This window comes from Schistocerca piceifrons, chromosome 4 (assembly GCF_021461385.2).
Source record: "Schistocerca piceifrons isolate TAMUIC-IGC-003096 chromosome 4, iqSchPice1.1, whole genome shotgun sequence".
Lineage (NCBI taxonomy): Eukaryota > Metazoa > Arthropoda > Insecta > Orthoptera > Acrididae > Schistocerca > Schistocerca piceifrons.
This window is the reverse complement of record NC_060141.1, coordinates 785,866,174-785,890,838: the sequence shown is the minus strand read 5'-3', so window position 1 is coordinate 785,890,838 and position 24,665 is coordinate 785,866,174.

The following is a 24,665-nucleotide window of genomic DNA, read 5'->3' as shown; positions in this document are numbered from 1 at the left end:
GTTTGTCCCTTGTATGTTGCAAGAAGGCTGCACTGTCCTAACACAGGGATTGCTTGTCCTGAATAACTACGGAGCTTAACATTTGTGGCATGCAATGGAGGGGTGCCCACCTGTTTGTACGTGTCGTGATTGATCAAGGAAACTGCAGCTCTGGTATCGAGCTGGAATGTTATCACGTTGCCATTAATGTCCAAGTCTACAAAAAGTTTACTGTCCTGCTGACGACAAGAGCGACTGTCTCGTGCAACGTGAACTGACACTGGGATATAATCACTCGCGACTTGACGTGATTTCCGGCGACGGCGACGCACACTTTTTGTGGGACGAACACAGTCACTGTTCGAGAGATTGGTACTGGTCAGAGTGGAATGAACTACATGAATTTCCATGGGCGAAGGTTCATGAGCCGGAGTATCCTTGGTTCGATGCCAATTCCGGCGCGAAGCAAAGGGCCGGGTATGGCTGTGAGTGTCCAATCTGAGCTTTTTCTGGCAAACACCTTGAACATGTCCTTTTTTAATACAGAAAAAACAAATAGCCTGGCATGATGGGCAATTCCCTTGCGAATGTGTAGTAGCACACCGCGGGCATGATTTTACTGCGTTTGCTTGCTTGCGCGGCACACGTGGCGGAGAGCTTGGCGGCAGCTGCGTCGATGGGCGCGAGGGCTGTTTACCGTTCTGTGCAGCTCGCCCGGCGGGCCGGTTAATGTGACACACGGCTGGTGAAGTTTCAAATGATTCCTGAGCAAAGTCAAGTGTGTCCTGCCGATCCAATATGTTTATTACATGTTGAAGGGAGGGATTGACTAGTTTCAAAATCTGTTCCCGTATACGAACATCAGAAACGTTCTGTGCAATTGCATCACGTACCATAGTATCTGAGTAAGGGAGTCCACATTCACACTCAAAAGCACAATCCCTAGTAAGGCCTTGCAAGGTTGCAACCCATCCCTATTAGTCTGACCTGCCGGACGTTTTGTACGAAAGAACATATACCGTTGGCCAACTACATTGACTGATTCTTTGAAATATGCATCTAATGCAGACAAAATTTCTTCGTAGGCCAGCATTGCCACGTCGCGTCGGGGAAATAATTTCACTATCACTCAGTACGTCTGGACGCCTACGGCGGAAAGAAGAAAAGGCTGCCGCTCATTACCTTGAATTCTGTAGGCAGCGAGATGAAATCCAAATTGGCGTGACCACTCCGTCCAGCTTTCCAGTGCCGCATCAAAAGGCCGAAAAGGTGGTGCAACTGCGTGTTGTGGCTACGTGAGTGGTGAAGCGGCAGCTGCCCCATCATTTTGCATTGCACATTGACCCTGGACGAGCTGTCCAACTGCATCCAATAAGGCCTGCGTCTCCTGGTTCTGCAAGCGATAACATTCGGACAGTACATCTGGAGATTGTGGCGAAGCCATGACACAAGTAAATTAGTGAAACAGCAAGACGAACGCAAAATCCTCGTCGTCATTTGTTGTGACTTGGCAAGACTGCCAAGCCACTAGGAGGTGAAGCCGAAAGGCACGCGTTTAAGCTCACGCAGGCTGGCGTGAGGTCTGGAACAGGTCAGGGATATGAGACTAGCAAAAATAGTACGTATCTGTTAGAATACTTAACTTTAATCCATAATTGGTGAACATCGGTCTGACGGTACATGCATCACAAGATAAATAGCAAATGATAATGGCACCTTGCTAGGTCGTAGCAAATGACGTAGCTGAAGGCTATGGTAACTATGGTCTCGGCAAATGAGAGCGTATTTTGTCAGTGAACCATCGCTAGCAAAGTCGGCTGTACAACTGGGGCGAGTGCTAGGAAGTCTCTCTAGACCTGCCGTGTGGCGGCGCTCGGTCTGCAATCACTGACAGTGGCGACACGCGGGTCCGACGTATACTAACGGACCGCGGCCGATTTAAAGGCTTCCACCTAGCGAGTGTGGAGTCTGGCGGTGACACCACAAGTCAGGCAGTGGAGGGGTGATTTCACAATGATGCAAAAACTGGAAAGCAGTCTGCCATGTCATTGGCTGGCGTTGAAATTACGGAAAAACATGTAAAATTGCTAAAATTAATTGCACTATCAACTGAAGTGTATATTACAGTATATTGCCACATCAACGGTGTCTTTCCCATCCCATCCGTCCACTGGTGTGCTGCTGATTACCACATAATGATTGACTGAAAACACTTGTTTGAGATGGAATGTGCCTCGGTGGTATCTGCAACTTGTCACTGTGGAGCATGGGATTAAACGTAGACGTTACCACTTTCAGATAATTGGTTGGAAGAGACATGGTTCAAATGCCACTGAGCACTATGGGACTTAACATCTGAGGTCATCAGTCCCCTAGAACTTAGAACTACTTAAACCTAACTAACCTAAGGTTAGTCTCGCGGTTCCAGACTGACGCGCCTAGAACCGCTCGGCCACAACGGCCCGCCGGTTGGAAGAGAACCAATGCTGCTGACTCCTCCTATAGTAGCCTCCACATGTGTTTTTCTGTTCACCAATTAGGTAACAGAACATCTTTTTATTTCTACTATCTTACGCACGTTTTGAACAACGCTTTCCATCAATGGTTAACATTGGAATAGTAATCATGTACATGACTGCTAGATGAGGAAACATTGCTCTTCTAAATGGAACACCTAGACTTCCACTACCCTGTCACTGTGGAAGATGAGATTACCTGAATAGGTAATACCTTTGGAAAACTGTTGGAAACACTCTAAAATGCCGCAACCTCTTTCAGTTTCCATATGTTGCGATGTCTACCACGTTTTTGTCACTGAGAATCATTGTCTCTGTGTTTTATATCTACCAACCTGTCTATTGTGGAAGCTGCATAGTTTACACGAAGCAATGTTCAGCTTTCTGTGAGAGTAAGTGGATCAAAACCCATTAATATCAGTTTAGCACCTGACACAGACTTTGAAAACATACTAGGAAAACAAAGTGTACGGCGGTGTATAAATCTGTAGTCATACACTGCTTGGATGCATTACAGCTGAAAAAACAATGTAATAAACTGATTATGAAGGAACAATACAGGCACTGTCTCTTGTCATTCATAGCCTGATGGATATAGACTTCCTCCAGTACAGTCAATTAAACTTTATGCAGGTCCTTGCAAGCGACTTCGACCATTGGACAGCTCCTCCAATGGGGCCAAACTTCTATATGTAATATGCTCGATGTCAACATGCATTTGTTTTACGATATATCGCAAGAGAGATATGTGGCAATATCTCAAAGGAGGTTCTACTGCAAAAAGTGGTGCAACTGGATAAAGTTTGGATGCAGAGAGTTCTCCCAAAGTTACAACGATTGTCCTCATAAGAATAATAGAAATCGGTTGCATCTGTTCTTATGGGATCATGACTGTTATTATTATTATTCTCATCATGGTTGCATGATTAACGTTAGGTGTAACTGGAAGTCCTGTGCTATTTCAAACTTCATAAGCTCTAATTATAAAGCAGACATCACCTAAATTATAGGTCGTTGTGGAATCTAGGAATGATAGTGTTTTCTCCTGAGATGTGAGTAGACTGCGTGAGACAGGCTGTGATGATCAAATCGCTTAAAGAACTAGAACACAAGAATGTGCGGTATGATAGAAAATTCACAGACATATCAGAAGAGGTGCGTTATGGATCAAAAATGTCAAATGTATGGAAGTAGACAGTATTTGATTCTATGTATTGGAAATCTTATAGGGTGTTCTATTTGAAGAGGGGCACTCATAATTTGTTTCATAAACGCGAGTGTGATATAGCACCGAGATGGTAAAACGGAACCAGCCATAGTATACAAAACATCAGTGTTCTCTTGAATAAAAGTTGTTGTCAAACGTAAATTGATGTGTTTTTTCCGACATGTGACTAAATGGAAAGAAAGACTGTATGCGATAATGTTATTTCATGTGTCTGAAATGTTTGTAGTACACATGTGCATGAAACTTTATTTACAGACACTGATTTGAATGCGAGAGATGCTCTCAGGTCATGTAACTTGTCCATCAAGCTGGAAGAAATTGCTGTAACTAGATATTTTTTCTTTGGAGTTTAAATTCTTGCTTCTTCGTTACTTTGATGCGGCGTAGAAATAATGAGGACATTTAATGATGATTAGTAGTTTTCGCAGGAAAATAGTGGAAGGTTTTTCTCTTTTAGTTTTATGCGGGGTGGATGAGTATAGTGGGTGCATAGCCTGATCTCTGAATTTTGTTCATATCTAATCAGCGGCGGTGGTTTAATGTTGTAAAATAATGAGATGCGAATTCTATTCTGCAGTCGAATGTAAAAGCCATATCGACTTTTCTCATACAACTAAAAGAAAATGGGTTGGGCCTATTTTCGTGGAAAGAGGGCAATTATTATCAGCAATATTGCAGTTTGCTTTTTAATAGATGCTCCATTGTAAGAGCTGCGTTGATGTTAAATACAGTTGTTTCAGTGAAATTTTTTTCCCTTGCCAGAATGGCATGCACTTGTGATTGTGGTGTGTGGTCGCTCTAGGGAGCTGTGCCCAGACGAGGGCGTGGGTACATTTTAGAATCATTCATCTCGTTTTGTTCTGCAGGCAGCCAGCGTTACGGTCTTCTGTGTTACGGAAGTCCCACTGAATGGAGCATGTTTCTGCGTGGCCTGCCTTGGAGGCTGCTCCAGCCATAGTTGGGGAGGACTCTCCACCCAGATACGGCAGGGGCTGTGGCCAGTAGAAGCAGCATAGGCTGTCTGCCGGTTCTCCAAGCAGTGGACGTTTGGAAAAGCTATCTGGAGAGTGGTGAGGGGAGGGAGAGCGAGTGGGGGTAGGGCCAGTTCATGAGCGCCCAACGAGGAGGGCACAGCTGCAAGGCCGACCATCTGCCATCTCCTGGGGGCGACTTGTTCTGGTTGTTGTATTATCACAATGTTTTTTTTTCCCAATACCCACTAGATCTGTTACTACCAAACAATTAAAAGATAAAAAGATAGAGCTAGCACTGTACGCCCTCAGCTTTGACCTACCAGGTTGTAGGTCAAGTGTATTTAAGTGCGTCTGCCACAAGTATTGATTGGTATTGTGAAATTTTTTCGCAGCAGGATATTAACAGTTGTATGGCATCTTCAATTTTTGAGCTTTACTGCTATTTTAGGCCTTCCTTGTGTAGCGCTATGCACACAGTTGCGTAATTAGAGCCTATCTGTATGGTTTATTGCCTAATTAGGACCAGCCCTTACATCAGTTTCCCAATCAAAATAAGTTAAGCACACTAACGTAACTTTCCTCTGCTGCACGTGGCCAGTTTTCATTTGGTGGGGGGGGGGGGGGGGGGTTGATGGGGGTTCACTTGGGCTTTCTGTTGAGAGGAACCTGGGTTCGAGTCCAGGAAAGGGCACTATCACTTTTAATTTCCCGCCTATTGCAGGGTGGGGAGTGTGATGTGATGTCAGCACAGCCCTGGGACGAAGCAATTCGATCTAAAATTCGAAATTCTCGTCAAAATTCGAAATTTCCGCCAAAATTTGAAATTCTTGCCAATTGGTTTGGTAGTGGTGGGGGAGATGGACGGGGAGGAGTGGGGAGGGGTAAGGGTGGGTAGCCCACTTTCTGCCTGTGGAAAACTCATGACTACATGTGGTTGTGGTTGGGGGGGGGGGGGGAGCATTAATTGATCAATTTAATGAATTTTCAGTTCAGTTTGATATCAATTTGAGATCAAATTTACGCCAGCACCCCCAACTCGATACTGCTTGTGGCATGTATGTGTCACTCGCTTCATATTGGTCATATAAATAATGGGAAGAATATCCTTTTGCATTTTCCTATCCCAGTCATTCAGTACTAAAAATACGATGGGCCACGGGGATTCCACCAAAACTGCAACAGAAGTGGCGATTTGTTGTTGTTTGAATTGTTAATCTTTTTTCACTTGGAGTATCCACGTTTATGAGTAACTGCTACATTTTTCTTGTTGAACGTAATTGTTTTTGTATTGCAGAAACACAGTATAATGTGCAAAAACACACCTTGCAACAGCTGTAGCGACAGAGTTCTAGAACAGAGTGTCTCATTAAACAAGCAACCTGATCGTGCAGAGAGGCCAATAGCTTGTGGAAAAATCTCATTCCGTCACTTTTCAGTAACACAATAAATTTCATGTTTATTTTCAAACTGGGAAATTCTCTTTTCACTAGCTGTCGATGACTCTTAAAGGATTCCAGTACGGCATTGAAAAAAATAAAAATAGTACATTTTCTGCTATATCGCCGTAAATAAGAATGTTCCGTGTGTTCACCATTTGGCAAAATACCCCTTGTATACTATCATCTGCTAAAACCTAGTTTCCATATCTCGACCGGTTTAGGAGATAATGCTGTGAATATTTCATTCTCGCGCGCGTGTCATTGAGAGTGAACACGGTGCATACGATCAATTTTTTCGACTTAGGAGTATGATAGAGATCTCTTCCTAAATCTGAAGAAAAATTTAACACATTAGCTAAATTTCGTACACAGCAGCATTCGGGGTAACACGCACCAAACGCAAAATCATAGCGACCCCTACGTTTCGTTGCAAACCTTTTGGATTTTGCGCGGTGTATTACTTAAATAGGTATAACCACAATAGGCATGACTATTAGTGCGATGATGTCAACTTCGTCACGAAGCTCACATATAACGCTACAAGTAACGCAAAAATCAAATATTTTGTTGAATAGTTTCTGTAAAATCGTTTGAGGAAGTTTAGAGGGTGGGCGCGCTTCGATTCTGTAAGCGCATTTTTTTGTGCGTTGCTGACAGGCGTGTGCAAAGTGTGTGCACCTGCCTTGTGCAATGGACCAGCGATGCACATGCAGAACATGCGCGTCGCACTGCAGGGTTGTGTCACATCTCACGTGCGATATGCGCCCCCCCCCCCCCCCCCCCCCAATTCACTTTATGGTGCTTTTTATAATTCTTTCTCTCGCCGTTGTTCATAGGTTTAATCGATATAGTTTTTTTGTCGAAATTTTCCTACTTGTATAACTTGGTATTGGACTGTAAAAGTGGTATGACCACTGTGATGTAAGTAATGATACTTGTGGACACTTTTTATCACTATGACATGATCCTTGTGTAATACTGTTAATGATCTCTTTCTTCTTGTTATTGAGGTTTGCACCTGATGGTGTAATTAAAATCACGAAACCGGTCGTACCTTTAATAAAGGATTTACAACTGCGCCGTGTTTTATTCAACATGTGTGAAGCCTAGCTATGGATGTCGCGCCAGCACACGGTTGTGTTCCATATATAAATGCGCATTTTCCCCCAGCACTTTTCGTAATCTGACAAAATCGGAGAATACAGACGCCCCCATATAATATTAACAAATACGAATATATTACGGTGCCAGTATCATTCCCACATAACTTCTCACTGTTTGATTAACATCATTTACTTATTTGCCCGTTGCGCAGGAACGGCACCAAACCTGTGTGTCTCGTGTGTAGAACTTAACAACACTTGTGGTGGTCAGCAGCTGCCGGCAGCAGGGCTTACCTACATGGGCGAAATTTACGGGAGGCTAATACCGTACAGCTCCACATTTCCTCACCTATGCAGGAAGCTCGCCGCCCACTCGCTCAGACCTGACAAATAGCTCTCGGAGGCTCGCGGAAAGCCGCTTTTAGCCTAATACGGTCGTTATTTTTCCGTAGCACCAGTAAATTCTCCTCAGCCTTTCACTGAGGAATTTCAGTCTTTATTATTGAGCAATATTAAACCGCTCCATTTGACAGATAACCATAAAATAAACATAGTATTAACTGTGTACTCTTTTTTATCGGAAAATAGTGATCGTTACATTAAAAATCACAGCATGGAGACGACGAAGTGAATAAAGTGAGTGCTAAACAATTATGACATACGCCGAAGCGCATAAGAAACTGCTATAGGTATGCAACAAATACAAGAGATATGTAAACAAGCAGAATACAGTGCTGGCGCAGTTGTTAGATCGGTTACTGCTGCTGCAATGGCAGGTTATCAAGATTTAAGTGAATTTGAACGTGGTGTTACAGTCGGCGAAAGAGCGATTGGACTCAGCATCACCGAGGTAGCGATGGAGTGGGAATTTTCCGGCACGACTATATCACGAGCGTACCGTGAACATTAGGAATCCGATAAAACATCAAATCTCCGACATCGCTGCTGCCGGAAAATGATCCTGCAAGAACGGGACCAACGACGACTGAAGAGAATCGTTCAACGTGACAGATGTGCAACCCTTCCTCTTATTGCTGTAGATTTCAATCCTGGGACGTTAACAAGTGTCAGCATGGGAACCATTAAACGAAACATCATCGATATGAGCTTTCGCAGCCGATGGCTGACTCGTGAACCCTTGATGGCCGCACAACATAAAGCTTTACTCCTGGCCTGGGCCCGTCAACCCCGACATTGGTCTGTTGATGACTGGAAACATGTTGCCTAGTCAGAAGAGTCTCGTTTCAAATTGTATCGAATGGATGGATGTGTACGGGTTTGGAGACAACCTCATGAATCCATGGACCCAGCATGTCAGCAGGGGACTATACAAGCTGGTGGAGGCTCCGTAAAGGTGAGGGGAGCGTGCAGTTGGAGTGATGTGGGACCCATGATATGTCTAGATATGACTCGGACGGATGGCACGTACGTAAGCATCCTGTGTGATCACCTGGATCCATTCATGTCCATTGTGAATTCCGACGATCTTGGGCAATTCCCACAGGACAATGCGACCCGCCACACGACCAGTGTTGTTACAGAGTGGCTCCAGCAACACTTTCTGAGTTTAAACACTTCAGCTGGCTACCAAGCTTCCCAGACATGAACATTATTGAGCATATCCGGAGTGCCTCGGATTCTCACTGATTTACAGCAGGCCATCCGGACTCATGGTGTCAATTTCTCCAGTAGTACTTCAGACATTAGTCGTGTTGCGGCACTTCTGCGTGCTCGCGGGGCCGCACACTATATTAGGTAAATGTTCCACTTTTTTTGCTCTTCAATGTATATGCGTAGGCATTTAAGAGGAATTTGTTTTCAGTGCTTTCTAGAGTTCTCTGCCAGATGATCTGTTGAGGTATAAGGATGGTAGTTGTGTTCTTTTCACACAAGCACGAGTCCTTACTAACCTTTGCTTATCGCCATTTGCGCGTTTTCTTCCTCAACATTTTCCAAACTTGGTTATTAAATCATGATGGGTTTTTCCGCTCTTAACGCACTTGCTAATCACCTAATTCTGCAGACCACGGTTTACAATCTGCGTATACAATGCCCAAAATTCATCTACGTACATTTTACTGGGAATAAGTGATGTCAGTTGAGAGTTTAAATGAGATTCTAACACCTGCTTATCTGCTGTTTCTAGGATAAACACTGCCCTAGCCTTATTGACTGATTTTGTAATCTTCGCAGGCGTAGTTGCTATAAAGACAACATGATCGCTAATCCGCGTTTCTATGCTGACGTTGTCGACGTGGCCCGTTCTGTTTGTAGCTACTAAGTCTAAGATGTTTCCGCTGCATGTGGGGTGCCGAGCTAGCTGCTCAAGACAGTTTTGAGAAAACGTTTTCGAAATTACTTCTCACGTCTGTCTCTCTGTACCCCTTGCAATGAATCCATAGACATCCCAGTGTATACTCGGTAGGTTAAAGTCGCCTCCAACTAGTACTGCACGATCTCGGTATGTACGTGCTACTGGCCACAGGCTTGCTTTGAATGACTCTAGAACTGTCACAGCAGATGCCGGTGGCCGATAAAAAATCCAACAATCAACTTGGTTTCACTTAGACTTGTCATAAGCTACCAGATAATTTCAGTGTCACACTCTACTTTGACTTCAATAGAGACAATATTTCTATCAACTGCATTGCACAATCTCCCTCATATGGCCTCAACTCTGTCTTTCCAATATAAGTTCCATGAGGCGCTAAATATCTCAGAGTTTTCCACTTCAGATCTCAATCAGGTCTCGGTTCTAAGAAGAATTTATATTTGATGGATGATGAACAATATAGGTCATGGATTATATATATCGTAACGAATGATTTCGGGCATTTTCAAATCTAAAAGATGGCGAGTTTTAACGATGTACACAAGTTAATGCCGATTCCCGTTACCTTCCTTGAGTATATTAGTACTTAGGCTTGCATAACTTTGCCGAAAACGGCCATTTAAGAAAAATGGCTCTGAGCACTATGGGACTTAACTGCTGTGGTCATCAGTCCCCTAGAACTTAGAACTACTTAAACGTAACTAACCTAAGGACATCATATACATCCATGCCCGAGGCAGGATTCGAACCTGCGACCGTAGCGGCCACGCGGTTCCAGACTGTAGCGCCTAGAACCGCACGGCCACTTCGGCCCCGGCCATTTAAGAAACAATAAGTCATCTACACAATGTTTCACTCATAATATTATGAAACTAAATCTCCATTTTGCGTGAACGGCACAATTCTCTCTTTCTCTATTGTTATTTGAGCGAAAGGCGTATCGATCGTGGCTATCTTATGAGTATCGAATTTAGTGTATCAACGATTCAGCTTTAAATTTTGTTTAATGTGTGGTAAACAACTGCTGAAGGTTGTGAAGAAGATGCTCTAGATCGTACGTTGAGCAATAAAATTTGTCTTCATCTACAAAGGATGCCATGAATTAAACAAAGGCGATCCTCGATCAGGAGAAGATATGGCATGTAAATGGGGTTCCCACATTTAGAAATGTAAGTGTGTTGTGTCCGACAACAGTCTTATAACTGCCAAAGAATTCATTATCGCGCTGCACCAGATATTAAATTCGTGCCCGAAAGCTTATCTAACGGGTAACACTTCATTTTTGTTTTGACAGTCAGTGGTGAAAAGTCGACAGTGGGTACTCCAACGTGGACAAATCACATAGGAATGTGTACCGTTTAAGGCAAGCAATTATTTGAGATGCAACGGTGGTAGTTTTCAAATAGATGCCACATTCGTATTGCTCAATCAAGGCATTTTACCGCCTGATTATTCAATACCGAACATTACTTCCTCGTCTTAAAATTCAGAATTTTAGAATACACAACCGTGTATGTAATTTTGAGCCTAAAATTTCGGGAAAACCTGCACAGAACAATTTCATCGATTTTAACAGTAAATCTGTAAAACGGTCCTGTCTGACTGTCCATCTGTTACAATACGCTTCCTCAGAGCTACTAGACAAACTTTCATGGGGTTTTCGCTGGTAACTTGAACATAGCTGTGGGTACCATACAGGCTTCATTTCATAAAAATCGAATCAAGACAAAAAAAGACAGTGTGATTTAAATTTACGTCTAAAACCGTCGTATCTGTCTGCCTGTTTGAAAACGGTAATCTCTTTCATGGGGGTTTCACAGATAACTTTGACATAGCATGGTGCACCTTACTGGCTTCATTCAATCAAAATCGAATCACGAAAAATGTCATAAGTGAAAGATTAATGTATACCAAGATTATAAATGGGAAAGCAACTCTATCTGTTAGGTTTTCACGGCTAACTCGACGAACTGATTGTAATGAAAATTTGTTTGGAGATAGCTTCAAACTTAAGATAATGTAGAAAGTATGTAGTACAAGATACTTGTTGATTTGAAGAATATTACGGGAAGTAGGGAAAACAATTGCTCTTTCAAAAAGCTGTTTACTTTTTGACTTTTCAGCTTCATCATATTTGTGAAAATGCCTTTATTGGCTGTTATGTCCTAGCTGTTACGTTTAAAAGTAATGACTATAATGGTTACACAGTCATTAGTGTGTTTAATCTAAACTTCCAAGCTACTTTTTCGTAATGTACACAATGTATATTGTACAGCTACTTCAAACAGCATGATGTGCGAACTCCTGCCCCCTGCGGACTCTGTGCCTGCCGACGCTTTGTACATTGCGACAGCTTGGGAGGGGCAAGAGTGAGGCACACATCACAAGTTATGCTTAAGCGAACAGGCAGACATGTCAGGGGAGCTGATATTGCATTTACCGTAGCTGGCTGCCTCATCATGACTCATCGAAAAAAATTACTGATATGCCAGCATAGCTACAGGTAACCTCTAATTATTGAATAAATGCTTCTCAGTGAACTTGCCGTGTTAGACTTACATTCAGGTTCAAACTTTCGAAGACTCCCTCTATCATCACAATTAGGAAATTTCTGTAGGGCTTTTGGCACTTCATTTCGTTGACCAAGTTGTGTGCAGCAGACCTCAGAGGTCACAGAAGTGTTACTAGCGATTATGTAGATGTCTGAGTCTGAACATTGATAGCGATGCTGATTTCGTTAGATGGTTGAAGACCCAACTCATTTCTCTGTTCCCTTTCACGGTGTTTCAATGCAACACTAAGGGGGTAGCTTCTGTGTCCTTAAAGTGGATGTAACACATGCTAAACTCAATGCCTTGTATGACGACGGAATACCAGTAGGTACAGCCGACAGCCACAGAGGTTGTTTTGGCAACAATAGATTTATAGAACTTACGATATATAATGTGGCGTTCGTGCCCAGAGCAGAGCTCCAAAGTCATTCGCATAATAGTAATAATAATAATAATAATTTCGTTTGGCTCAACATCTTGAGGCAGGATTTGGACATTGATGCCACTTCGGCGACGTTCGTGTCCATATCCTACCCAGTAGTCCTGCAGAGGAAAGGGAACTACAATTTAATGTGAAATCCGAACCACTTGTGGTTCCAGGCGAAACTTCACATCACTGACAGGACCAGAGCACGTGAACAGTACACACACGTAGCTGGATCGGGATTCTAGCCCGTGACGTTTCCGTTTCCAGGCACTGTTTACCACTACACCACGATGCTTGAGATCGTTGGTATTGACAGACAAACGTATCAGCTGCACATTCACAAGATTTTTTTTTTTTTTAAGTGCAATAACAGCGAGACCAACAGTGTCTCTTTAAGTTTCGTCGTACGTCGAAAGATTCTTTGAACACCGCTTTTCCCCAGGATTCTGCCAATATTATTCACTGTTGCTTCGAAGGAAGGAAGGAGTGCCACGGGCAGATAATTGTCTGATGCCTGAGTTTGTCTGTGTTTCTGTTTCTTAGAGACAACTAAGGTAATCTCTGGTTCGCTTGAGCCGTCTTTCCGGAATGCGTCTCTTAGCCATCTGATCATTAAATCCAGGTTTTCTCTTTCACAAACAGTATCAGCTCTCTGTGTCAGTGTGATTCAAGCAGTGACCTTTTAGGTTGGATGACGAGATCTTTGCACACTGAGACAGAGATGACTAGATGTTCGCTGCCTGTGAAAAGAGTTCCTTAGCTGCCCAATTGATTTTCGTTCTAGTGGAGTATTTGAAAATTGTAGTGCTCTTTCTGTCTCTATCTTAACTGTTCAAGTGATAAAAGAACACGTGGAAAGTTTCGATTACAATTACCCAGATCATAAAGGTGTTGTCAACATAGCAAAAAACGGGAAGATGCCCGATGAGAAGTTGAATTGAACGAGAGTTCTTCGACATGGTGCCTTAAGAAAATGGCCCTTTTTGTAGACAATGAAGAAGATACTGACACGAGAAAATCTCCGTGAAGAAGTCGTTCGAGAAAGTCACTGTGAAAAACTACATACCTGTATTTCAGTACTATAGGGAGCCGAATAACTCCCATGTAATTACCTATCATTTGTCGACATCACTCACAATATCTCTTAAGTGACCTAAATTTTGGTCCAAAATACTTCACACATTAAGCATCCTGGCAGATTAAAACTGTTTGCCGGACTGAGACTCGAACTCGGGACCTTTGCCTTTCGCGGGCAAGTGCTCTACCATATGAGCTACCCAAGCACGACTCACGACCCGTCCTTACAGCCTCAGTTCTGCCAGTACCTCGTCTCCTACCTTCCAAACTTCAGAAGCTCTCCTGCGGACCTTGCAGAACTGGCACTATTGGAAGAAAGGATATTACAAAGACATTCCCCAGTCTGTGGCTAAGCCATGTCTCCGCAATAAACTATCTTCCAGGAGTGCTAGTTCTGTAAGGTTCACAGGAGACCTTCTGTGAAATTTGGAAGGTAGCAGACGAGGTACTAGCAGAAGTGAGGCTGTGAAGACGGATCCTGAGACGTGCTTGAGTAGCTCATATCGTAGAGCACTTGCCCGCGGAAGGCAAAGGTCCCGAGTTCGACTCTCGTTCCGGCACACAGTTTTAATCTACCAGGAAATTTCATATCAGCGCACACTCCGCTGCAGAGTGAAAATCTGATTCTGGACACTTCAGACATTCGTCGCTGGACATCCCTTAATGATGCCAGATGACATTATCTTTATGTTGGAACACAGTGATAGATATTTAACTAATTCAGTCCTCCCCCCCCCCCCCCTCCCACTAACCATGGACCTTGCCGTTGGTGGGGAGGCTTGCGTGCCTCAGCGATACAGATAGCCGTACTGTAGGTGCAACCACAACGGAGGGGTATCTGTTGAGAGGCCAGACAAACGCGTGGTTCCCGAAGAGGGGCAGCAGCCTTTTCAGTAGTTGCAGGGGCAACAGTCTGGATGATTGACTGATTTGGCCTTGTAACACTAACCAAAACGGCCTTGCTGTGCTGGTACTGCGAACGGCTGAACGCAAGGGGAAACCACAGCCGTAATTTTTCCCGAGATCATGCAGCTTTACTGTATGGTCAAATGATGATGGCGTCCTCGTGGGTAAAATATTCCGGAGGTAAAATAGTCCCCCATTCGGATCTCCGCGCAGGAACTACTCAAGAAGACATCGTTATCAGGAAAAAAGGACCTGGCGGTCTACGGATCGTAGCGTGGAATGTCAGATCCCTTAATGGGGCAGGTAGGTTAGAAAGTTTAAAAATGGAAATGGATAGGGAAGGGAACAATTGACAGGATTGGGAGAAAGAAATACAGTAGAAGAAGAATGGGTGGCATTGAGGGATGAAGTAGTGAAAGCAGCTGAGGATCCAGTAGCTAAAAAGACGAGGGCTAGTAGAAATCCTTGGGTAACAGAAGAAATATTGAATTTAATTGATGAAAGGAGAAAATATAAGAATGCAGTAATTGAAGCAGGCAAAAAGGAATACAAAAGTCTCAAATATGAGGTCGAAAGGAAGTGCAAAATGGCTAAGCAGGGACGTCTAGAGGACAAATGTAAGGATGTAGAGCCATATCTCACTAGGGTTCAAAATGGCTCTGAGCACTATGCGACTTAAATTCTTAGTCATCAGTCGCCTAGAACCTAGACATCACACACATCCATGCCCGAGGCAGGATTCGAACCTGCGACCGTAGCGGTCGCTCGGTTCCAGACTGTAGCGCCTAGAACCGCACGGCCACTCCGGGCGGCTATCTCACTAGGAGTAAGATAGATACTGCCTACAGGAAAATTAAACAGACCTTTGGAGAAAAGAGAACCATTTGTATGAATATCAACATCCCACATTGAAACCCAGTTCTAAGCAAAGAACGGAAACCAGAAAGGTGGAAGGAGTATTTAGAGAATCTATACAAGGGCGAAGTACTTGAGGACAATATTATGGAAGTGGAAGAGGATGTAGATGCTGATGAAATGGGAGATATGGTACTGCGTGAAGAGTTTGACAGAGCACTGGAAGACCTGAGTCGAAACAAGGCCCCGGGAGTAGACAACATTCCATTAGAACTGCTGACAGCCTTGGGAGAGGCAATCCTGACAAAACTCTACCATGTGGTGAGCAAGACGTATGAGACAGGCGAAACACCCTCAGAATAATATAATAATTCCAATCCCAATGAAAGCAGGTGTTGACAGATGTGAAAATTACCGAACTATCAGTTTAATAAGTCACGGCAGCAAAATACTAACACGAATTCTGTACAAGCGAATTGAAAAACTGGTAGAAGCCGACCTCGGGGAAGATCAGTTTGGATCCGTAGAAATATTGGAAGACGTGAGGCAATACTGACCCTACGACTCTTCTTAGAAGCTAGATTAAGGAAAGGCATGCCTACGTTCCTAGCATTTGTAGACTTAAAAGAAAACTTTGATAATGTTGACTGGAATACTCTCAAATTCTGAAGGTGTCAGGGGCAAAATACAGGGAGCGAAAGGCTATTTACAATTTGTACAGAAACCAGATTGCAGTTATAAGAGTCGAGGACAATGAAAGGGAAGCAGTGGTTGGGAAGGGAGCGAGACAGGGTTGTAGCCTATCTCCGATGTTATTCGATCTGTGTATTGACCAAGCAGTGAAGGAAACAAAAGAAAATTTCGGAGTAGGTATTAAATTCCATGGAGAAGAAATAAAAATTTTGAGATTCGCCAATGACATCGCAATTTTGTCAGAGACAGCAAAGGACTTGGAAGAGCAGTTGAACGGAATGGATAATAACTTGAAAGGAGGATACAAGATGAACATCAACAAAACCAAAACGAGGATAATGGAATGTAGTCGAATTAAGTCCGGTGATGCTGAGGGAATTGGATTAGGAAATGAGACACTTAAAGTAGTAAACGAGTTTTGCTATTTGGCGAGCAAAATAACTGATGATGGTCGAAGTAGAGAGGATATAAAATGTAGAATGGCCATGGCAAGGAAAGCGTTTCTGAAGAAGAGAAATTTGTTAACATCGAGTATAGATTTAAGTGTAAGGAAGTCGTTTCTGAAAGTTTTTGTATGGAGTGTAGCCACGTATGGAAGTGAAACATGGACGATGAGTAGTTTGGACAAGAAGAGAATAGAAGCTTTTTAAATGTGGTGCTACAGAAGAATGCTGAAGATTAGTTGGGTAGATCACATAACTAATAAGGAGGTATCGAATAGGATTGGAGAGAAGAGAAGTTTGTGGCACAACTTGAGTAGAAGAAGGGATCGGTTGGTGGGACATGTTCTAAGGCATCAAGGGATCACAAATTTACTATAGGAGGGCAGCGTGGAGGCTAAAAATCGTAGAGGGAGACCAAGAGATGAATACACTAAGCAGGTTCATAAGTATGTAGGTTGCAGTAGGTACTGAGAGATGAATAAGCTTGCACAGGATAGAGTAGCATGGAGAGATGCGTCAAACTAGTCTGAGGACTGAAGACCACAACAACAACAACAATTCAGTTTCTTTCTATGCACAGCAGATACCCATTAAACATAATATCTACAAAAACTTCCATGAAATCGGAAATGGTGGCCAGAACTTAAGGACATAAGTATGGCGCTATGTGTTGCTGCCAAGTAACACACCTCCATAAAACTTGGGCCATTCGTAGATAGTTCTTCAGCATCATAGCACAGAAGGTAACTGAAAGCAACGCGCAATGAGACAATGAGACAAACAGAAATGACACTTTTATTCTGAGACAATATTTGCACTGAAGTCATTGCCATTTATGGTCGTCCCCAGTGCATTACGAAAGGCGAGACGTTGTTCGTAATAACGTGTGAGATCACCACGGACGACAAACCATGCTCCGCGCAGCGTGCTCCCATACTGACCAACAGGTTGGCACAGAGTCCTTGTGGTAGGTGGGTCCACGCCCCCAACAGCGCGGCTGAAAACTCTCGGATGGACTTCGGTGCAAGTCAGAGAGCTGCAATACGCCTCCCCAACGCACCCGGCACATGCCCCATGGGATTTATATCGGGGTAACGGCTAGGCATGTCCATTCGCCGAATATCCTCTCATTCCAAGAACTACTCCACATGCACAGTTCGATGCAGTCGCGAACTGTCATCATATAACTGAAATCATGGAGAATGCAACAGTGAAAAGACACACGTGGGGAAAGAGTACAGTGTGTTGGCCGTATTCAAAGATTTGGATGTCAGTACACCATTGCAACATTTTGCCCCGTGGCATTTTAACACTTGGACCATCAAAATAATCATGTTCGACGCGTTCTCATCTCGCACTAGAAGAGAATACCGTCGAATGGACTGACCTGCTCGTTCACCATACTTAATTGGAATCGGCCAAGTGTGGTATGCGCTGTGGGGACGTATTGCAGAACGCCCACACCCACCAACTACCATCCAGCATTTTGTCTATGGAGTGCGTGATCGATTCTCGTGGAAATTTTTTTTGTTTATTTATAGACACAATCACATGTGTTCAGTGTATGCCGCCTTAAGCATCTGAAGATGGTCATTGTATGGCCGAAACCGTTTATGACTGTGTCATAAACATGTGGTTGTGTGTATAAATAAAGAAAATTTTTTTACCATCCAGCACTTGTCAACTGCGCTGGTGGAAGAATGGAACGCTCTGTAAGAAGAATTCCTTATCAACCTTACGGCTACCACGGCACCACGTTGTGTAGCAAGCAATGCCATTCGTGGTGGTCACACAGCCTATTAAGAAGCAAGACCACTCTTTTGTCATATCCAGGAAACCGTCATAAATCGCGCTGTTTTTCACTGTAGCTATTGCCCTTCAATAAAAGTGGCATTGTTCGTATCATGGTGTATTTCTTTCGGCCACCTTGTGTACTCTTCTGTAGCAGATTTTTCTATGTATGATCGACGTTTCATCGAGCTATGTTGCTTCGTGAGAGCTACTTTCGTCCTTACGTTTTGCACACCAATCAAGAAAGGATGAAGAAGAATTACACTCTTCAAAATAAACGATGTCTTAAACGGCTGAGACAACTCTTCTTCGAAATTACTCTTGCGAAAGACTATCAGTTCACCAAGCATTCTGGGCGTACGACATAAAGTTCACTAAAATGAGTGATGTTAGGTAAATGAATTAAAATTTGAAACCACTGGGAGCAATAGATTAGCAATTTAAGTGCATAAAAATATTCTTTAAGCATCCTTAGATACTCTCTTCATGCCGATGTTTCACAAAATCCTCCGATTATCCTCAGAATACCTCTTAGTACAGCACTGACTTTTTCTAAGTTTCCATTTAAACCACCAGAATGCCATGTATAAATAGTTGCTACTGACGATGCAGTTCGGTGTAACCCATTGCATAATTTAAGCATACTTGCTGTGCGATTGATAATTCCTATCCATGTATCCTTATGGACCAAAAGAAACTAAAGTCGGCTTTCCCCTGAACAGCAGCGTCAAATAGCCTTAATCAAACCCGATTTTGCTTTGACCCTCTGAAAACAGCCGCAGTGCTATCAAAACATTCACTATTGCAGACATGAAAAATTTAAGTTAAACATGGTCCCATCTATCAATAAGGAATGGAAAGCTATGGCTTCATTATTGGTATTGCTTATGCTGAAAAAGTTGGTAAGATTATCACTGGCTCAGTCTACATTTTCCCATTGGAGGGGGGCGGGTGGGTGGGTGGGGGGAACTGCAAAGGAAGTAAAGGCTCAGCGAAAACTTGACTTGTTCTGTTAGACCACGTATTAGAATGTGAGACAAATCGACTACTAGATTGCACACTCTCCTCCGCCCCCTTCTCACTCACACAGGCATACAAACATCAAAAATGAAAGAAATGCCATTATTTCTTCGAGAAGTTCTGCTCAGAGGAGTGTTGCACTTGAGTATAGAAGTTGGACGAAACATCAAATGGTTCAAATGGCTCTGAGCACTATGGGACTTAAAATCTGAAGTCATCAGTCCCCTAGAACTTAGTACTACTTAAACTTAACTAAGCTAAGGACATCACACACGTCCATGCCTTAGGCAGGATTCGAAACTGCGACCGTAGTAGTCGCGCGGTTTCGGACGGAAGTGCCTAGAACCGGCGGTGAAACATTTTTCACTCACTTCCGACCTGATACTGAAGTTCCTTCATGGCGTACACCAGGACAGTCATCAATGTTACAATTACCGTGTAACTTACCGATTACGTGCACTATGTCAGTCAGAAATCGGTACCAGTCATGTTGCCATAATGGTAAAGCGGTGGGCACGCATTTCGATAGAGCAGAAATCAAAATCTCATCCACCCACAACTTTCCTACATTGGTTTATGTGACTGTTAAGCTGATTTCTTTGGATCAGATGTAGCTGATTTACTTCCCTGTTGTTGTCAGTTTCAAGCTATTGCACACCCTCTATGGTTTTCATTGGTAGATGGTTGATGCCTTCGTCATTCCTTCCACAACCAGTATCTCGAAATTTATGTGACGTTTGTACGGCTACTTTTCTCATGTTCTGTATCACTGACAAGACAAATTCCCTTACTATATGTACGCATTCCATTTGCAGTTATATGATCACCTTGGATGACGCTCGAAATACTCCACATTTCGTATGGAGAATATAATGGTTTTGCATATAAGGATTCTCTTGAGAGCTCCCTTCGTCTTTCTGATACTTAATTACATGTTACCAGTGATTTGTTTCTCTGAAATCCAGGACATGGTCATCTAAAATCAAACTTGCCACAGTCAATAACTCAAACTTTCTCTTTGGTTGGTTATCGCATACTGCACTATCTGTAGCTGTTTACTTCACGAAATGAATTCCTCATCGTACTTTGGTAGCCACTTCTATTCTGTTTCTTTAACAGAAGCTTGTAGATCACGTCTTTTGGTTTGCACGCAACTAAACAGTTCCTCCGTATCTACTGGCCTTTTATTTTACAGTGTTTTCCATTAGCACTGATAATACCACATTTTTATCAACGCTGCTCCTTTGGCTTTATCCAAAAGTGGTTGGGTTGGGTTGTTTGTGGGAAGAGACCAAACTGCAAGGTCATCGGCCTCGTCGGATCAGGGAAGGACGGGGACGGAAGTCGGCCGTGCCCTTTCAGAGGAACCATCTCGGCATTTGCCTGGAGCGATTTAGGGAAATCACGGGAAATCTAAATCAGGAAGGCCGGACGCGGGGTTGAAAAGTCGTCCTCCAAAAGTGGAGTACTTAACTCTGTCTCTCATAGACTAGCGTCTCTATTGACGGTTAACAATTTACTACCCCTGCGTTACTTCACTCATAACACTAAGTTGTTCTGCAACATCGCACGGCCTAGATAGAAATCCGTGCTTACCATTAAAAACTCGAAATCGCTCGTAACCTAAATCTTAAGAGCTGTTCATCGATTCTGATGTTGCGTCTCCAGAATACAAAACCTGTCTCAATAACTTCATCACCTCGTATGACTCAGAACAAAGGCGTTTGTAAGCTGGCATTTCCTAAATGCAGTCTGCACAACTAATCAGTAGTTCAGAAATGTTGTTACATTATAATCCACCATTTGTTACGAGATGGAACATCTACTGTACGTGCCTCTGCGTATCAGACCACACCCGATCTACAGAGCCACTTGTCTTTGCACGTGAATCCGAGACTGCTCAGTTTCGTGAAGACAGAATCCTTGGTACAAAAGATAATCAGTATGTAGAGTTAACAGTTGATATGCCATACAAACTTGTACACGTCATTGAGCAGACAGCTCCATTCTTGACCCTCGATTCCGCCACGGCTGTACAGAAACTTGAAAATTTGCCTGCAGCCCACCACCAAAGATATTTCCTTTAATGAGTAGGGTATTCGCAAAAAATATTATAAAATGGGATACTTTCTTTGAGCCACGCAGAAATATCACTTACTTACTTCTCGTATCCAGGAGGAAGACGTCGCAATTTTCGTCTCCAGGCCTTCGCGGATTCTATGCCCTTTACTATGACATTTAATACATCTTCCTCTCGTACAGCATTCTTCAACGTTTCGGCGTATTAGCAGTTGGTTAGGAGCCTGAACTACTTCTACACTGCCTGTAACGTCGTCCTCATAAACCTATGACACAAAATTCGTTCAACACAATGATATCCCCGTTTTTAATCTATTCAGGATTCCGCATGCACTGTAGAGTGGGTGGTAACTGCTGATAATTTTTTTCCCTTGGAATGAAGCTCTGTTGTTCAGGAACACTTCCTTACGTCAAGACAACACGCCTGACCTAAGCCTTGACGTCTACGAGTAACGATCGCTGCAAAAGTTTCCTTGGAGTCAGTGGACGTGCGACAGGTGTGTAACGGTACCTCAAGCGTTTGGGATTTCCAATCCCCTTCATTCTCTTATTTCTAACCACTCTCCCCCAAATTTGCATCTCGTGATTGCGGTCACGGGCCACAAGTGTTCACCAGTCAGGTTATTAAAGTCACTCAATAACGACCATCTTGAACCCTGAGCAAATACAGTACACAAATCATACCGAGTCGTTACATATATAGATGGTGCAAACAGAATGATTGGCCATTCAACCTTCGTCAGACACTGACTGTGTGGCTAACCATTGTGACTGTACCATCTATATAAACGGCCAGAAAGAAATTCGAACCCCTGGAAAGAGGACTTCGACTTGTATGCGAAGACGGCATACACCACCGGTAGAAGATTAGATGCATTGATAATGGTTTCAACGTCTTCTTCCAACAGATAGCGCAGTGACTTAGCTATCAGAGCGCCATCTGTGAGTGGAAGTGTGAAGCAAGTGGGCAGCCATGTCGCGGAAACGTACTCGCGGTTTCTACAGGTATGTGAGCGAGTTTGAAAGGGGTCAAATGGTGGCCTTCCAAGTTGCGGAAAGGTCCTTTCGGAGAATTTCTGCACACGTTAGACGTGCTGCGTCAGTTGTGCCACGATGCCTGTATCAGTGGTCACTTGAACATTCCCACATGCGTAGACGAGGTTCTGGACGTCCACGCACCACAAACGCTCGCCAAGATCGTCGTATTGTAAGGCCAGCAGTGGCATATCGCACAGCTGCTACGCCAAAGGTAAGATCGCTTTTGAGCCCAGACGTGTCAACACGAACTGTTACGAAATGGTTATTGGCAGAGGGACTTGGGCAAGTACACCTACAACCCATCTTCCACTCACGCCATAGCATCGACGTGCGCCGCTCGATTCACAATTTGGAAGATGGAATGGCGCGCCGTGGTCTTCAGCCACGATAGGAGATTCTGCCTGCACACAATGATGGTCGTTTACATGTAGACGTAGGTCTGATGGGCGCTGTCTCGTCAAGGCATTTGTACAAAACATGTTGATCTCACCGAAGCTCTTACGGTCTGCGGTGCTATAAGCTACAGCTCTTGTTCACCTTTGGTGTTTCTAGAGAGGACTCTAAGCAGCGCTCGGTACGCGCAGAACGTTAGAGCTGTTGTTTTGGCGTTCTTGCAACAGGAAGGTGATGTTTTGTTACAACACGATAACGTCTACCCATTCGCTGCCCCTGAAACTCAAAGTGCTCTGCGTTCTCGCTTCCCACGCCCGGGTTCCCAGGCTCGATTCCTGGCGGGGTCAGGTATTTTCTCTGCCTCGTGATGACTGGGTGTTGTGTGATGTCCTTAGGCTAGTTAGGTTTAAGTAGTTCTAAGTTCTAGGGGACTGATGACCATAAATGTTAAGTCCCATAGGGCTCAGAGCCAAAGTGCTCTGCAATACGTGCAGCAACTTTCCCGACTAGCACGATCTCCAGACTGGTCTCCAAGCGAGCACATGTGTAAAACAGGGTGATTAAAAAAGAATACCACAATTTTATGAATTTAAAACTCTGCAACGACAAAAGGCAGAGCTAAGCACTATCTGTCGGCGAATTAAGGGAGCTATAAAGTTTCATTTAGTTGTACATTTGTTCGCTTGAGGCGCTGTTTGACTAGGCGTCAGCGTCAGTTGATGCTAAGATGGCGACCGCTCAACAGAAAGCTTTTTGTGTTATTGAGTACGGCAGAAGTGAATCGACGACAGTTGTTCAGCGTGCATTTCGAACGAAGTATGGTGTTAAACCTCCTGATAGATGGTGTATTAAACGTTGGTATAAACAGTTTACAGAGAATGGGTGTTTGTGCAAAGGGAAAAGTTCTGGACGGCGGAGAACGAGTGATGAAAATGTAGCACGCATCCAGCAAGCATTTGTTCGCAGCCCAGGAAAATCGACTCGCAGAGCTGGCAGAGAGCTGCAAATTCCACAATCAACTGTATGGAGAGTCCTACGAAAAAGGTTAGTTATGAAACCTTATCGTCTGAAATTGGTTCAAGCACTGTCTACAGCTGATAAGATTAAAAGAATCGATTTCTGTGGTTTTATCCTTGCTGAAATGGAAACAGATGAATCTTTCGTTTCAAAGATTGTTTTTAGTGATGAAGCAACTTTCCACACTAACGGGAAAGTCAACCGTCACAATGTCTGTATATGGGGCACTGAGAATCCGCGGGAAACAACTCAGTATGAACGTGACTCGCCTAAGATGAACGTTTTCTGTGCCATTTCAGCCAATAAAGTTTTTGGTCCCTTTATCTTCGAAGGTGCTACTGTAACTGGACTACAGTATCTGGAGATGTTAGAGAATTGGCTGTTCCCTCAGCTCGAACAAGAAGCACAACAATTCATATTTCAGCAGGATGGGGCGCCACCACATTGGCACTTATCTGTCCGTAACTACCTGAACGTCAACTACCCGAGGCGATGGATCGGCCGCCAGGCAGCCAGTGACAGAGCACTTCATCACTGGCCTCCAAGAAGCCCTGATCTTACCCCCTGCGATTTTTTCTTATGGGGGTTTTCGCGTTTTGGTCGTAAATATATACTCTTTTCCATTTATTTTGGTTTTGTTTTTGTTATTGCTCGCGTAATAACGCATATACGAAAAGAGCCGCGAAATATCTTTTAGTAATGCTGTGCCAAGAATTTCTTTATAATCATTAATTTTCAACAAAACAGAATATATTGGGTTCTTATTGTTCTGTATCTGGCTTTCTATTAAAGGAACATTTTTG